Source organism: Heterodontus francisci, chromosome 12, assembly GCF_036365525.1.
Source record: "Heterodontus francisci isolate sHetFra1 chromosome 12, sHetFra1.hap1, whole genome shotgun sequence".
Classification (NCBI taxonomy): Eukaryota; Metazoa; Chordata; class Chondrichthyes; order Heterodontiformes; family Heterodontidae; genus Heterodontus; species Heterodontus francisci.
This window is the reverse complement of record NC_090382.1, coordinates 43,872,716-43,886,413: the sequence shown is the minus strand read 5'-3', so window position 1 is coordinate 43,886,413 and position 13,698 is coordinate 43,872,716. Positions and strand designations below refer to the sequence as shown.

The following is a 13,698-nucleotide window of genomic DNA, read 5'->3' as shown; positions in this document are numbered from 1 at the left end:
ATCTTTACCAAAATTGTAACAGTAGTTACTGTTACACCCGCCGGGTGCTCCGGTTTCCTCCCACAGCCAAAGACTTGCAGGTTGATAGGTAAATTGGCCATTATAGGTAGGTGGTAGGAGAATGGTGGGGATGTGATAGGGAATATGGGGTTAATGTAGGATTAGCATAAAATGGGTTGTTGGTTGGCACAGACTCGGTGGGCCAAAGGGCTTGTTTCAGCACTGTGTCTCTAAACAAAAACTAAAAATAAAATAAAATAAAAGTAGTAACTGCACAATGACTTGCAGATCGCACAATGATTTCAGACAATCATCTTGAAATCTTATTTATTGTGATCATTTTCTGAAATTCATGGGGCAGTAATACAGATGCACATCACAAAGACATACAACAACTTAAACAAGCTTGTTGAAGATAACACTGCCAAACTTGTTTTTATTATTTTAATCTAAAAAAGATGAATTAAATCCTGAAGTGCTGCAGCCCAATCAAAACTACAACAAATGTTATGCAAATAAAAAATAATGCACTAAGTTAATAGAATACCTGATTTAAACGATTCATATTTAGAGATTAGCTTCCCCGAGGAGGCTCCGTTTCGTGGCAATGAGATAGTGCTTCAGTACACCAAACTCCATCTGGAGGATTAATGCTGCCAATTTGATTTTCCACTAATCTCCATTCGTCTCAGTTCACAATCGACTTTGTCTGTATCATTAGTAAAGATGAACGCTATTTGAATTAGAATATTTTCATATTTGCTGCAAACTGCGCTTATCCCAGCATAAACATTATCATGTTGATTAGTTTTGAAAAAAGGGCCAAAAGCGCTTGGATTATTATTGGGTAAAATAATATTGACTTTATTTTTCAGAGTTGCATCAGAGGCAACTATAGTAACTAATGGAGGGGGAATTGCTTCCATATCTAATGCTTTTCATTTCTGCGCCGTTGATCAAAGCCAGAAAAAATTCTAAAGTAAATCCAAGAATAAAGTTTACAAATTGGGGTGCTGGAGACAGCTGTCAAAGCAACTTCATGCAGAAGATGAAAACCAGCAGTTTCCGACCACTGTCAACATGTGCAGTCCTATTCTTAATGTAGTCAAAATTTCCAACTACATGTGACATAAGTGGGAGGTTTTCCAGCTCATTGCGTTATGGGAAAAGAATGCACGGGAAAGAGGAAGAGAGAAGGGGGAAAGACCAAAAGCTGTTTTGAGTTGGAAAGGGGTCCAGGAAAAAGAAACATGAAATGTCTCTGAACTGCCCTGTCGGTGAGCTGCTTTCGAAGCATTAACTCGAGAGGGAAAGAACATTGCATTAAAACAATGGGCATATGGTAACTGAAAGGAACAGCTTACTTTCCTGATTAAACGTTTTAAACAGTCTGTGGTACATGCTAGCTGGAAGTTACTAATTTTAAATATCACTGCAACTGAACTGACCACACAGCTACATTCTGGTAAGTTACATATTATTATTTTAACTCTTTACACGCCTTTAGGTATTGTACCGAACTATGTAATCTGTGCCTGATGCCCAGGAAAAAGTCTGCCTTCACCAGTTTGCAACAAATCTTTGGAAAGAGGTTGTTATCCATGTAAACTACAGAAAGAAACGCCTGGCCTTTATTTCTTTGTCAGTTTTATAATCTTTAATCCTCATGATTAAAAGTTAAATAATGTGTTTAAGTTGTTAACCAAGCAATGCTTTGGCTTATTAGTTTTGCCTCTTGCCTAGGTTGAATTACCATTAAGTTGCTGGCAATATAAAAGAACACTGCAACACTGAACAAGCTTCCAGTGTTTTTGTGGCAATCTGTCATATCAGATACAATCTCAGAAGTGTAGACTAGAATCTCAAAGGCTGGAACCATTTTATCCCTGACCTGTGTTTCATGTCGCAGATTCATCTCTGTAAATTAACTCCAGGAGTGCTGAATTTCTTGTGTAGTTTTCACTACGCATTTTGGCACACCCGTTTATTGTAACGTGTGAAGTATACGGAAGGGCAATTATGAAACACAGGGGAATCTCCATCATTTGGCTTAATGAAGGGAATCCCTCTGGTGGAGAACGAGAATCGGCAGATAATTGAGATTGTCCCCAAATTTTGATGTCACACTTATGGTAAAGTAATAGCGTAGGCACAGGCATGAAGTAGAGTACAAATGACAAATGAAACATTATATTGTGTCATTCAGCAAGAAAAGCTGAAATACAAACAACAAATTGAATTGTGAATTCAGACGTAACTTCGTGTGTGGTTTTGTCCTGTCAAACGTCCTTTGGATAATAGCAGTGTAGATAATGGAATTCCCATTGTATGTAAAATATTCCGCAATGAGGCAATTGCTGTCTGGTTGTGTCCGAGTTAGTTCATCATGCAGTATCTGCTGTACTCTGTTGCCATGTCGCAATAGTTCTGGTTATACCAGCTGGGTTCCCAGTAACTCCATGTGCTGTTGTATTTGAATAATGCCTTTCATTCTAGGTTTTGTGGGGGCTGTATCAACGAATAATTCGAAACAATGGGGAGGTGGTGGTGCAGTGGCAATGTCACCAGACTAATAATTCAGAATCAGGCTACTGTTCTGGAGAACATGGGTTCAAATCCCACCACCGCAGATGGGGAAATTTGAATTCAATTAATAAATCTTTAAATAATTAATGAAACCATTGTCAGTCGTTGTAAAAACCCATCTGGATCACTAATGTCCTTTAGGGAAGGAAATCCTTAACTGGTTTGGCCTACATGTGACTCCAAGCCCACAGCAATGTGGTTGACTCTTAAAATGCCCTCTGAAATGGCTGAACAATCCACTCAGTCCAAGGGCAATTAGGGATGGGCGACAAATGCTGGCTGAGCCAGCGACGCCCACAAACGAATAAAATAAATGCATAATACAAAAGTATATCCATATATATTGGAAAGAAACCCTTAGTTTAACACGATTTAATGACAATGGTAAGTCAATCAGATGGGTATTTTGAACCACTGATGTCACACATTCATGGTCTTTATTTACAATCTCACTAGTAATCTTAGATTTTATTGAATCCAGCAGAAACTTTGGACTATGTTACAGGGCTGCAGTTTATTCAGAGCATTAACAGTGAGACTAAAACTCAAGCGAATTTTAGAAAGTGAACACCAAGATACGGCTCAACTTTGAAATCCACAGCTGAGTCTCTTTTATTCATTGTAAAACATATGAATGTTATTACTGGGTTTTAATATTTGATTAGGTTGTATGGCAGTGAGGAATCTGTGAGAGCAGCTGAGCAGAGTAGGAACTAACTAGCAGGAGCATGAGTTGGAGGAAGTCTTTGTGTAACAGTAGGGAGCAGATTGCTGGTTACCACTGCATTGTGACATCATGGAATCATAGAGTTCTACAGCACAGAAACAGGCCCATTGTGTCTGTGCTGGCCATCAAGTACCTAACTATGCTAAACACATTTTCCAGCACTTGGCCCGTAGCCTTGTATGCTATAGCGTTTCAAGTGCTCATCTAAATTCTTCGTAAATGTTGTGAGGTTCCTGCCTCGACCACCCCTTCAGGCAGTGCGTTCCAGATGCCAGCCACCCTTTGTGTGAAACATTTTTCCTCAAATCCTCTGTAAACCTCCTTTCCCTCACCTTAAATCTATGCCCCCTGGTTATTGATCCCTCCGCTAAGGGAAAAAGTTTCTTCCTATCTATCCTATCAATGCCCCTCATAATTTTGTGTAACTCAATCAGGTTCCCCTCAGCCTTCTCTGCTCTAAGGAAAACAACCCTAGCCTATCCAGTCTCTTTTCATAGCTGAAATGCTCCAGCCCAGGCAACATCCTGGTGAATCTCCTCTGCACCCTCTCCAGTGCAATCACAGCCTTCCCATAGTGCGGTGACCAGACTAACTTGTGTTTTATATAGCTCCATCATAACCTCCCTGCTCTTATATTCTATGCCTCGGCTAATAAAGGCAAGTATCGTATATGCCTTCCTAACCACCTTATCTACCTGTGCTGCTGCCTTCAGTGATCTATGGACAAGTACACCAAGGTTCCTCTGACCCTTTGTACTTCCTAGGGTCCTACCATCCATTGTATATTCCCTTGCCTTGTTAGTCTTCCCAAAATGTATCACCTCACACTTCTCAGGATTAAATTCCATTTGCCACTGCTCCGCCCATCTTACCAGCCCATCTACATCGTCCTGTAATCTAAGGCTTTCCTCCTCACTATTTACGGTACCACCAACTTTCATGTCATTTGCAAACTTACTGATCATACCTCCTATATTCATGTCTAAATCATTAATGTACACTACAAATAGCAAGGATCCCAGCACCGATTCCTACGATACACAACTGGTCACAGGCTTCCACTCGCAAAAACAACCATCGACCATCACCCTCTGCCTCCTGCCACGAATCAATTTTGGGTCCAATTTGCCAAATTCCCATGGATCCCATGAGCTCTTATCTTCTTAACCAATCTCCCAAAGAACAAAGAACAAAGATAATTACAGCACAGGAACAGGCCCTTCGGCCCTCCAAGCCTGCGCCGATCCAGATCCTCTCTCTAAACATGTTGCCTATTTTCTAAGGTTCTGTATCTCTTTTCTTCCTGCCCATTCATGTATCTGTCTAGATACATCTTAAAAGACTCCATCGTGCCCACATCTACCACCTCCGCTGGCAATGCGTTCCAGGTGCCCACCACCCTCTGCGTAAAGAACTTTCCACGCATATCCCCCCTAAACTTTTCCCCTTTCACTTTGAACTCGTGTCCTCTAGTAATTGAAACCCCCACTCTGGGAAAAAGCCTCTTGCTATCCACCCTGTCTATACCTCTCATGATTTTGTACACCTCAATCAGGTCCCCCCTCAACCTCCGTCTTTCTAATGAAAATAATCCTAATCTGCTCAACCTCTCTTCATAGCTAGCGCCCTCCATACCAGGCAACATCCTGGTGAACCTCCTCTGCACCCTCTCCAAAGCATCCACATCCTTTTGATAATGTGGCGACCAGAACTGTACGCAGTATTCCAAATGTGGCCGAACCAAAGTCCTATACAACTGTAACATGACCTGCCAACTCTTGTACTCAATGCCCCGTCCGATGAAGGAAAGCATGCCGTATGCCTTCTTGACCACTCTATTTACCTGCGTTGCCACCTTCAGGGAACAGTGGACCTGAACACCCAAATCTCTCTGGACATCAATTTTCCCCAGGACTTTTCCATTTACTGTATAGTTCACTCTTGAATTGGATCTTCCAAAATGCATCACCTTGCATTTGCCCTGATTGAACTCCATCTGCCATTTCTCTGCCCAACTCTCCAATCTATCTATATTCTGCTGTATTCTCTGACAGTCCCCTTCACTATCTGCTACTCCACCAATCTTAGTGTCGTCTGCAAATTTACTAATCAGTCCACCTATACTTTCCTCCAAATCATTAATGTATATCACAAACAACAGTGGTCCCAGCACGGATCCCTGTGGAACACCACTGGTCACACGTCTCCATTTTGAGAAACTCCCTTCTACTGCTACTCTCTGTCTCCTGTTGCCCAGCCAGTTCTTTATCCATCTAGCTAGTACACCTTGGACCCCAAGCGCCTTCACTTTCTCCATCAGCCTGCCATGGGGAACCTTATCAAACGCCTTACTGAAGTCCATGTATATGACATCGACAGCCCTTCCCTCATCAATCAACTTTGTCACTTCCTCAAAGAATTCTATTAAGTTGGTAAGACATGACCTTCCCTGCACAAAACCATGTTGCCTATCACTGATGAGCCCATTTTCTTCCAAATGGGAATAGATCCTATCCCTCAGTATCTTCTCCAGCAGCTTCCCTACCACTGACGTCAGGCTCACCGGTCTATAATTACCTGGATTATCCCTGCTACCCTTCTTAAACAAGGGGACAACATTAGCAATTCTCCAGTCCTCCGGGACCTCACCCGTGTTTAAGGATGCTGCAAAGATATCTGTTAAGGCCCCAGCTATTTCCTCTCTCGCTTCCCTCAGTAACCTGGGATAGATCCCATCCGGACCTGGGGACTTGTCCACCTTAATGCCCTTTAGAATACCCAACACTTCCTCCCTCCTTATGCCGACTTGACCTAGAGTAATCAAACATCTGTTCCTAACCTCAACATCCGTCATGTCCCTCTCCTCGGTGAATACCGATGCAAAGTACTCGTTTAGAATCTCACCCATTTTCTCTGAGTCCAAGCATAACATTCCTCCTTTGTCCTTTAGTGGGCCAATCCTTTCTCTAGTTACCCTCTTTCTCCTTATATATGAATAAAAGGCTTTGGGATTTTCCTTAACCCTGTTTGCTAAAGATATTTCATGACCCCTTTTAGCCCTCTTAATTCCTCGTTTCAGATTGGTCCTACATTCCCGATATTCTTTCAAAGCTTCGTCTTTCATCAGCCGCCTAGACCTTATGTATGCTTCCTTTTTCCTCTTAGCTAGTCTCACAATTTCACCTGTCATCCATGGTTCCCTAATCTTGCCATTTCTATCCCTCATTTTCACAGGAACATGTCTCTCCTGCACGCTAATCAACCTCTCTTTAAAAGCCTCCCACATATCACATGTGGATTTACCTTCAAACAGCTGCTCCCAATCTACATTTCCCAGCTCCTGCCGAATTTTGGTGTAGTTGGCCTTCCCCCAATTTAGCACTCTCCCTTTTGGACCACTCTCGTCTTTGTCCATGAGTATTTTAAAGCTTACGGAATTGTGATCACTATTCCCAAAGTAGTCCCCTACTGAAACTTCAACAACCTGGCCAGGCTCATTCCCCAACACCAGGTCCAGTATGGCCCCTTCCCGAGTTGGACTATTTACATACTGCTCTAGAAAACCCTCCTGGATGCTCCTTACAAATTCTGCTCCATCTGGACCTCTAACACTAAGCGAATCCCAGTCAATGTTGGGAAAATTAAAATCTCCTATCACCACCACCCTGTTGCTCCTACATCTTTCCATAATCTGTTTACATATTTGTACCTCTATCTCACGCTCGCTGTTGGGAGGCCTGTAGTACAGCCCCAACATTGTTACCGCACCCTTCCTATTTCTGAGTTCTGTCCATATTGCCTCACTGCTCGAGTCCTCCATAGTGCCCTCCTTCAGCACAGCTGTGATATCCTCTTTGACCAGTAATGCAACTCCTCCACCCCTTTTACCTCCCTCTCTATCCCGCCTGAAGCATCGATATCCTGGGATATTTAGTTGCCAATCATGCCCTTCCCTCAGCCAAGTCTCAGTAATAGCAATAACATCATACTCCCAGGTACTAATCCAAGCCCTAAGTTCATCTGCCTTACCTACTACACTTCTTGCATTAAAACAAATGCACCTCAGACCACCAGTCCCTTTATATTCATCATCTGCTCCTTGCCTGCTCTTCCCCTTAGTCACACTGACTTCATTATCTAGTTCCTTACAGGCTTTTGTTACTACCTCCTTACTGTCAACTGACCTCAATTGGTTCCCATCCCCCTGCCACATTAGTTTAAACCCTCCCCAACAGCGTTAGCAAAAGCACCTCAAAGGACATTGGTTCCAGTCCGGCCCAGGTGTAGACCGTCCAATTTGTAATAGTCCCACCTCCCCCAGAACCGGTCCCAATGTCCCAAAAATCTGAACCCCTCCTTCCTGCACCATCTCTCAAGCCACGCATTCATCCTGACTATTCTTTCATTTTTACTCTGACTATCACGTGGCACTGGTAGTAATCCTGAGATTACTACGTTTGAGGTCCTACTTTTTAACTTGGCTCCTAACTCCCTAAACTCTGCATGTAGGACCTCATCCCGTTTTTTACCTATATCATTAGTGCCTATGTGCACAATGACAACTGGCTGTTCACCCTCCCCCTTTAGAATGTTCTGCAGCCGATCTGAGACGTCCCTGACCCGTGCACCTGGGAGGCAACATACCATTCGGGAGCCTCGTTTTCGACCACAGAACCGCCTATCTACTCCCCTTACAATCGAATCCCCTACGACTATAGCCCTTCCACTCTTTTTCCCGCCCTTCGGAACAGCAGAGCCAGCCACGGTGCCATGGACCTGGCTACTGCTGCCTTCCCCTGGTGAGCCATCTCCCTCAACAGTATCCAAAACGGTATACTTGTTTTGGAGGGAGATGACCGCAGGGGACTCCTGCGCTGCCTTCCTGCTCTTTCTCTGCCTTTTGGTCACCCATTCCCTTTCTCCCTCAGCAATCCTAATCTGCGGTGTGACCAATTCACTAAACGTGCTATCCACGACCTCCTCAGCATCGCGCATGCTCCAAAGTGAGTCCATCCGCAGCTCGAGAGCCGTCATGCGGTCTAACAAGAGCTGCAGCTGGACACACTTCCTGCACGTGAAGGAGTCAGGGTCATCAGCCATGTCCCTGAGCTCCCACATTGAGCAAGAGGAGCATGATACGGGTCTGAGATCTCCTGCCATTTTTAATCTTAAGTTTAAACTTAGTTAAATGAAAAAGGAACGAAAAGTTTTTACCAATCACAATAAAACCAGAGAAATCGAAAAAGCCTTACCTTATAAACACCCCACCGAGTCCTTTTTTTTGGTTAGAGGAGGAGGGCGGGTGGGAGACACTACAAGTGTGGTGTCTCGGGTTCAGAAACCGCCCAAATATATAGTGTTTTACTTACCCAGCAACCCCCTGGCCTCCGCCGAAAAACAAAAGGAAATTAAATTTACTTTCAAACGGACTTTCCCAGCTGCTCACTCGCTCACACGCTGCTCCCGAAAAAGCTGCTGCACTGAAAGGAAAGTTATTTTAAACCGCCCAAATATATAGTGTTTTACTTACCCAGCAGCCCCCTGGCCTCCGCCGAAAAACAAAAGGAAATTAAATTTACTTTCCCATGCGGGACCTTATCAAAAGCCTTACTGAAGTCCATGTAGACTACATCAACCGCCTTACCCTCAGCTACAGTGGCGCAGTGGTTAGCACCGCAGCCTCACAGTTCCAGCGACCCGGGTTCAATTCTGGGTACTGCCTGTGTGGAGTTTGCAAGTTCTCCTTGTGTCTGCGTGGGTTTTCGCCGGGTACTCCAGTTTCCTCCCACCACCAAAAGACTTGCAGGTTGATAGGTGAATTGGCCATTATAAATTGCCCCTAGTATAGGTAGGTGGTAGGGGAATATAGGGACAGGTGGGGATGTGGTAAGAATATAGGATTAGTATAAATGGGTGGTTGATGGTCGGCACAGACTCGATGGGCCGAAGGGCCTGTTTCAGTGCTGTATCTCTAAATAAATAAAAATAAATACACATCTAGTCACCTCCTCGAAAAAGTCAATCAAGTTTGTTAGACACGATCTCCCCTGACAAAGCCATGCTGACTATCCTTGATTAATCCCTGCCTCTCCAAGTGGAGATTAATCCTGTCCCTCAGAATTTTTTCCAATAGTTTCCCTACCACTGATGTTAGACTCACTGGCCTGTAATTACCTGGTTTATCCTGCTACCCTTCTTGAATAATGGTGCCATATTCGCTGTCCTCTGGTACCTCTCCTGTGGCCAGAGAGGATTTGAAAATTTGTGTCAGAGCCCCTGCTATCTCCTCCCTTGCCTCACATAACAGTCTGGATACATCTCATCTGGGCCTGGGGATTTATCCACTTTTAAGCCCGCTAAAACAGCTTATACTTCCTCCCTTTCAATGCTGATGTGTTCAAGTATATCACAATCCCCCTCCCTGATCTCTACACCCACATCGCCCTTCTCCATAGTGAACACAGATGAAAATAATCATTTAAAACCTCACCTATGTCCTCCAGCTCCACACACAGATTGCCACTTTCGTCCCTAATGGGCTTTACTCTTTCCCTGTTTATCCTCTTGCCCTTAATATACTTATAAAATGCCTTGGGATTTTCCTTTATCTTGCCTGACAGTGTTTTTTCATGTCCCCCTTCGCTCTCCTAATTACTTTTTTAAGTATCCCCCTTCACTTTCTATACTCCTCTAGCGCCTCCGCTGTTTTCAGTGCTTTGAATCTGCCATAAACCTCCTTTTTTTCCTTATCCAATCATCTATTATCATAATATTATCATAATATATTATCATAATCATAACAAGAATGAAAGTGCATGGGGTGGATGGGCAAAAATTCCTGCTGTTTGCTGCTCTCCTAATGGTAATTGATGTCTGAGATTGATTACAATTGGGATACAACAAGCATTGTGGTGCCCACCCAAGGTTGTGTCCTGCTTTAGGTACAAGCCATCAGTATGCTACACATTGAGGTGTGCAAATGATCTCAGGCTTCTACTTCTGATTGTACAGCACACATCTGGCCATCTCATTATTGGCCCCCAATGATTATAATATTCTTGTCCTTGTAACACAGATATCCGCTCATTTACTGTGAGCAATGCATCAAAAGATCCCAAATTCTAAGTAATACATTTTCAAAAGATGCTTGGGGAGAAATTCAGCTCACAAATCTCTGTTTCTGTGTTTGAAAAGCAGGTGGCCGGTTGTTGAAAACCAGTGTGGGGTGAGGGTGGCAACTCCCCCATTCCATTGATACTCAAGGTCCAAACGATGCCATAAAGGTGGAGCTGTAAATGGACAAGCAGCTTTAAAACAAGTGTACCCTGCTTTACTATGCAAATTGGAGACCTACACCAATTCTAGGATCTTGTTGCAAAATTGAAGCACAAATCTCTGCCTAGTTGGACTATGTCTTTAGCGGCTTCAACAACGGCTCTTAAATGGATCCCTGAAGGCTACTCAAGTAATGGCCACAAAACCTCTTAAATGTTACATTCTTGTAGATCCAGGAGGAGTCTTACCTCCCCCACCAGTATCTACCCGTGCGCTGCCTTGTCGGAGAGTCAAATGGAATTCATCAGGCTGGTCCGACCAGTGAACTGAAGCAGGATGTCCATTTGACAGCCACTGATCCCTGCTTCGTTTGAATGAGGCCCCGATACCAAATTTGGCTCAGGCCTTAGGCTGGCATGGACCACTGGGCGAAGCAATGACTCGACCAATTTGCTGCATGCATTGGTCACTATTTATCCCTTTAAAGTGTGTAATCCATTCTTAGGACCTAGGTAACATTCAGGCTTTACATTTGAAGATTGTGAGAGGCATCAAATTCACCCTAACTTGTTTTGCCTCATACGCTACGTTCCAATTACTTACATGTTTTGCTGTGGATATTTGGCATCTGTTGGTTAAAGTTAGAACTGTGGATAATTAAACATGATTTCCCCCACAAGTTAATAAGGAATTTCCTTAAAAACTGTCACCACTGCCAAATTTCTTGTGGGTTGTGTCAGCAGTATTTTGGAACTATTGCAATCCAATGTACTGTAAATCATTAACATCTATGTACACTGTTACAGCAGTCCTGTTATTTCATTTTATTTCCACCGCCCCCCAACCCACCTCTTACTTCCCCTGCTTTCTTGTAAATGAATGGCTAATGTTGTAGGTTAGTTCCAATGGGTGCTGAGAGCCCACTAGTAATTAACCAAAGCTACTATACTTTATGTGAGTCTAGACAGGGAGTGTTACCCAACTGTTGGACCATATACACGTTAACAGCCAGAACCAACTCTCTCTGCACCTGGTGTCTACTCTTGCACAATTTACAGCAAGCAAGTGATTACTAGAGGGAACCCCAGCTCATTTCTTATTCACCCTTACCTGGAGGTACTGAGTCTAATTGTAACACGGCAAATAATCGTGGCTGTGATCAACCAATTCAGCAAAGACTGTGATGGAGTCTGTGACCTTCCTGATCTCTATGGCTTGACACTACTAAGCCATAGAGCAGAATGCATTTACTAAGCCATTGGGGAGTCTGTTATGAATGATAGAACAGGCTTGAAGGGCCGAATGGCCTACTCCTGCTCCAACTTTTTTTTCTATGAGTTCAGGGATGGGCTCACTGGGTAAATACACTACATGTTGTGATGCTGAGTCTGTGTTGGAAGCAAAGCTTCATCATGTATCAAAGAGGGAAAACGTATTTGTTATTTCTTTTTTGAGGAGCATTTAACTAAACAGAGTAAGTGGCTTTGGTTAAGAAAAGATGCCATACCAAATGAGGATTTTTAATTCATTGGTTGGAAACATACATTAAACTTTTAAAAGGAGCTGGGATCCTACAGTTAACTTTTAAAAAGCTGGTAGCCAAGATGGCCACTACAATTTGCATTGAAGTATCTCACATTCCAGGACATCGAATTGGAGACGCATGTCTAATGAGATTGCATCCAGGACAATGCCTCATGAATTTGGAATCTGATAACAGCTTCACATCTAATGGCAAAACATTCAAAGCGACCTTGGATCATTAACAGTGGAGTAATACCTCTAGGGTGGTGAACATTGAAACAATGAGATTCGAGAGAAATTGAAAATACCTAGACTCGAATCTAATTAAACTGCAAACGAGGACACTGGACAAACATGTGACCTCCTCCCCATCTGTGGAAAACTAGCAGTCTTTTGCAAAAGGACAAGCTCCTGAGATTTTGAAGCAAACAAGCTTTGAGTGCTAACCAGACAGGACCCCAGTGGGTCTGTGTGTGTGTCTCTCTCTTCTCTCTCTGCAGAAAACATTGCAAGTTTGAAACCTATCTGTGATAGTGGAACCCCCAAGTCTACCATTACTACAGACAGAGACCCCCAAGAGGAAAGCCACCTAAAGCTCTGTCTTCAAGAAAAAACACCCTGAACCAGGTGGGCCAGCCACAAAGTGCTCTTCTACCAGCTTCAAGATCACAACTTCAGCCAGAAGACAACAGAATTACATGACCCCACAGACTATATTATTTTTTACTTGTTCTGGATTCTAATCCAAACCAGACTATTTCTTATCACTCTGTATTCTGTTTGTGTGCATGGTTCTCATGTGCGTGTGTGAGTGAAAGTATAGGGTAGTTTTATTATTTTTATCCAGATCGAGTTTAGATTTGTTTAAGTGCAATTAACTAACCTGTTTCTTGTTTAAACTCAAGAAAACCTATCCAATTGGTTCTTTTACAATCACAACAAAGGAAAAAGGTAAATCACTCACTGATGTGGTAAGCACATCCACTGTTTTAAAAGCAGTAAGCCCTGTTGCGATGAAACAAGGAGAAGGACAAGAGGGGAACCTTGTGAGCCCTCCTCACCTGATTGTAACACTTTTAAAACATTAGGACAAGAAGCAATTGGAAAAAATAGTCACTGTATTAATTATTTATGAGCCATGTCTAAAATGTTAAATAGATTTTAAAGATTTAATTACGACATGAGACGTTCATTTAGGGTCATGCATTCTGCACCTGATAATTGGAGGATAGTCGAAGGATTTTTTTTACATGTATGAACATATAAAAGAGCCCATTGAGCTCACCCAACCAAGACATGGCCCTGAAAATTTGGCAATGTTCATTTTTGGGTGCCTCACCTGCAGAGTGCTAACAGCTTAAATAGGGAGGCTCGAGGAGCTCAGAATTTGGGGCCTTGGATCTCATTATCATATAGAAGGTGCAGTGGTAGGAGCCTGCGCAGGTTCCTGCACCAGTATTCAGGTAAGTGATTGGTTAAGATCACGGGGGTCTGGAGGAGGAATGGCTGAGCCCTGGAATGCGATCCAGGTGGGGAGCTAGGAGGTCGGGAATGAACATCGTGGGGGTCTCCAGTATTGTTGGGAG

The 13,698-nt window shown here is 43.2% G+C and overlaps 1 protein-coding gene across 1 annotated transcript in view; it reads left to right on the top strand.

The window, feature by feature from the left end:
• The first annotated feature begins 1,168 nt into the window (after positions 1-1,168).
• c1qtnf2 (C1q and TNF related 2) overlaps positions 1,169-13,698 on the top strand; it is a 40,100-nt gene continuing 27,570 nt past the window's right edge. The window contains exon 1 of the mRNA XM_068043366.1: positions 1,169-1,465. The gene's annotated coding sequence lies outside the window, so the exon portion shown is untranslated. The remainder of the gene's footprint in view (positions 1,466-13,698) is intronic.